This window comes from Lolium perenne, chromosome 2 (genome assembly GCF_019359855.2).
Source record: "Lolium perenne isolate Kyuss_39 chromosome 2, Kyuss_2.0, whole genome shotgun sequence".
Lineage (NCBI taxonomy): Eukaryota > Viridiplantae > Streptophyta > Magnoliopsida > Poales > Poaceae > Lolium > Lolium perenne.
In genome coordinates, this window is record NC_067245.2 from 311,961,228 (window position 1) to 311,965,211 (window position 3,984).

General features: G+C 48.5%; 1 long non-coding RNA gene across 1 annotated transcript; it reads right to left on the reverse strand.

Annotated features, from left to right (window-relative positions):
- Positions 1-2,103: 2,103 nt before the first annotated feature.
- Positions 2,104-3,051, reverse strand: LOC139835354 (uncharacterized). Its single transcript, XR_011751159.1, has 3 exons — positions 2,729-3,051; positions 2,336-2,649; positions 2,104-2,247 (listed from the first exon to the last, which is right to left on the reverse strand). It is a non-coding gene; the product is annotated as an uncharacterized lncRNA (long non-coding RNA).
- Positions 3,052-3,984: the final 933 nt, after the last annotated feature.

Genomic DNA, 3,984 nt, shown 5'->3' on the forward strand with positions numbered 1-3,984 from the left:
TACATACATCTAAAACGAGCAACTAAGATTCGCTCAAAACTTGCCAACGGCAATAACATGGTAAAAGTACATATGCATGTATCTACCAAACGAGAGGGCATCATTACATAATCCAGACACTTGGATAAAATAGCCAAATTCTCTATTTACAAAACGGACATTAAATCCCTGAAATCACCCTTGTGGAGTCCCTCTTTCTTCAGGTACCCTTGAATCTTCCTCGAGTCTGTCAACAACTATGTTGGCAGGCAACAATACCTTCGGGTACAGCGCCTCCAGGTCCCCAGTAACGTTGGCAATCGACAGCAAACCTGCCAAAGGATAACGGGCAAGTACAAGGGCAAGCGTAAACCTGGCTCCTGCAAAAACTTGCGCGCGTACCAACTCTCGGACCTTCTTGGCGTTACCAAATTCAGACATCAAAGCAAGGAGAGTTGGAGGAACTGCGTTCAAGGGAAACATTGTCTTCCAAACCACCTTCATAGCCTTATAGCACTTGTCAAAAAAGGTATGAACCTGCTGAACCCGATCCTGAAAACGCGCGACAGCCGAAGCCTTCGAGTGCTCCCGCCAGAAAATTTCTTCGGATGAGGATAGCTGGGTCAATGCATTCACACGTTCGTGAATCCGTTTGTTCTCCTCCGCACGGTTCAGAGCTATGACTGGCACAAATGTAAGCAAAGGATCAGTTAAGATTCTATCAATCAAAGGGCGCAGAGATCAAAGGACTCACAGTTCAAGCTCTCGGTAGCCTTATGCAACTCAGTAAGATCATACCGCTCTACATCGGCTGCAATCTCGCCCTTCTTGTTGACAATTGCCGCCAAGGCGTAAGTGCTGCGCAGGTCCTTCTCCATCTGTGTTATCCGATCCTTCATTCGTTGGACCCGATCACCTTCGGGAAGAACGCCCGAAGAGTCATCAACAAACGAGGACACCGGGAAAACCTGCAGGCAACAACGTCAAAGGGATGACTGTCATGGACAAATCAAGCATCCAACATAACTCCCATCGGGAGAGGTACAAGAAATTTCTATCAGGAGAAGTACAAATGAAGATATTATGACAAAAGTATGTTGGCAACATTGCCAGCACAAGTGTTCATTACAAACTTGAGTTCTTGCAACAGAATAATGTTTCATACTAGCCCAATGATAAAATTGTTACAATAATCAAGGAGCCTGAGTCTGAGTCGACAGGCTGGGGCCAGCCGATGCCTTTCCCGACGAAACTAAATCAAGGAGCTGGCGAGCACAAGTACGGGCGGACGCTGTAAAAGCGCTTAAATTAACAAGACGCCCATCTTTCTCTTTCGGCAGCTCCTTAGTCATTTCTTCGATGTCAGCCTTAAAGCCGTAACCCATCATAAGTTGGAAGGCAAGAAGGGCACCATAGGTACGTGAGGTGCGCTTGAATACCTCGATGACCTCCTTGGTGTCGACTGCGAAGGCATCAATCAGCTGTCCCAGAGTCTTCTCCTGCTTGGCCTTGGGGAATATCATTGAATGCATCCGCGCCAGAGCACCCTTTCCCTTGTCAAGCAGCTCCCGGGTAAGCTGGTGGGTGGCAAGAACCATTGACACACCATTTGCCGGGGAGTTGCCTGGAACTTTGTCCAAGGCAGTAGCAGGGATGCTGGCGGCGTCTGCAAAGAGATTAAAGGAAATCGTTGACGAAGAAACAGATCCATAGAAAATGGTAATCTAGAAGAGGTGTAGGAACTTACCAAGCAGGGCTAAGGCAGACTGATGAAGGAGTTCATCCTTCTCTACCGCTCGAGCTTCTTCCTCCTTCAGCCTTTCCTTCAGCTTGTTCAGCTCTTCTTTCAGGGAGTCGACCTCCTGGCGGGCTATGGCGGTCTTTTTGATGGCGACATCCAGCTTTGAAGAGGAAGACTTAGCCTCCTCTTGCAGCCGAATTTTGTCTGCCTCCAGGGAGGTGAATTGAGAGGCGAAAGCCTCTAAAGAGGATATTACACCTCGTAGATCCTTGAAGAAAGGGAATATTTTATGAAAATCATTAAGCAAAGACACATTCCAAAAAGGTTCTTGCTAGACTCAACAAAGACTTACAGAAGGAGGAGCTGCGGCAGTAGCAGGAGCACCTTTTCCTTTGGAAAGGGAGGAGGCAGTCGATACTTGCGCCGTAGGAGCCGTCTTGGGAGCCGAAGCTTCGGAAGCTGCGGCGGTTGGCGAGACAGCGTCAGGTCTGACCCTCTTGGGTGGAGGCTCAATGAAGTCATCATCACTGCAAGAAAAGTTTGATCGACTAAGTTATGAGAAAAATGCGAAAAGTCCAAGGAGCTGAAAATAGTAAAAAGAAGAAAAATACTTACATGTCAAGGAGATCATCTTCATCGGCAAAACCGCCGATTGACCTCTTCGTAGGTGGAGCCCTGGTCTCTTCCGTAGCTGTATTAATAAAGGTATCATGATCAGTGCCATCATCACGCACTGATCCCTCTGTGTCACAAGTGTCATCGGCTGACAGGGGGAGATTGGTATGAGCAGTTTCGGAATTTATCGGGTCATCATGATCGCTTGATGGGTTTGTATGCTCAACAGTACGAAGGTCAACGGGTTCTGAAGAGCCTCTTCCTTCGGAAGTGTCATTTGGTAAATCGTGTAAGTCCTCGAAGGCTACAAGGGTCTGTTGAAGAAAAGACAAATGAGGATAATAGTGATAAATGTCGACAGCAGTATAACAGGAATTCAAGGAGGGAAATTACCTTTGGTGGTGGATGATCGGCATCGAAAGGAGCATACGGGGATATCAGTGGGATCGAGTCTTCTTGACTAAAGAAAGTGAGGCGACGGACTTCATCGAGCAGCTCTTTTTCTGACAGTTCGGCAGCATTAATTCTGGTCTCATCCTTTAGACCTGAGTACAACCACATTGGGCGAACCCTAGCCATGACTGGTTGGACCCGACGTTTCAGAAACACTGCCGCTACCTCGGTGCCAACCATGGTTTGCCCGTCAGCCTCCTTGATCCGAAGGAATCTGGCGAATAATTCGTCGGCTGCTACTTTTTCGTCGAGAGAGAGAACATTCTTCCAGGAATTCTTAGGCTTGGCCTCAAGGACATCGACAAAGCGGGCGAAGCTGAGATTCGGGTGACGAGGAATCCTTGATATAGAACCACTTCAATCTCCACCCTTGCACGGACTCTCTCATTGGGAAATTGAAGTAATTGACATCCGAACGAGCTACAAATCCTACTCCTCCGGTGACAAAAGATCCATTGCTACTGCTGTATCTCTTCACATAGAAGATCTTTTTCCATAACCCAAAATGAGGCTCAACGCCCAGATATGCTTCGCAGAGGGTGATGAACACAGCAACGTGAAGGATTGAGTTGGGAGTGAGTTGCCATAGTTGGATTTCATAGGTTCGCAGGAGATGGAGGAGGAATTCGTGAACAGGAAGTGAAAGGCCTCGGTACAAGAACGACAAGAACATCACGGTAAAACCGGCAGGAGGGTTAGGTCGAGAAATCGCACCTGGAAAGATCACATGCCCCTCATCGGGGGAGATCAATCCCAGACTTCGGGATCTCTTTTCGTCACACTTGGTGACGGTCGAGGCTATCCAATCACCGGGCCTCGCTGCTGAGCTCGGTGGCGCCGGCGGCGCCGGAGCTGGGGGAGGAGCGCTCGGGGCGCCTTCCTTCGAAAGGATCGAGGAAGGTTTGGCGGCGACGCCTCCGCTTGTCGAGCTGGCGGCGGCGCTGGGGATCTTCTTCTTCACCATCGCGAGATCTGGGAGAAATCGGAAGACAGTGGTGGCGGCGCGAGCGGTTGTGAACAAGAGGAGAGTGATACGTCTCCAACGTATCTATAATTTCCGATATTCCATGCTTGTTTTATGACAATACCAACATGTTTTGTTCACACTTTATATCATTTTTATGCGTTTTCCGGAACTAACCTATTGACGAGATGCCGAAAGGCCAGTTGCTGTTTTCTGCTGTTTTTGGTTTCAG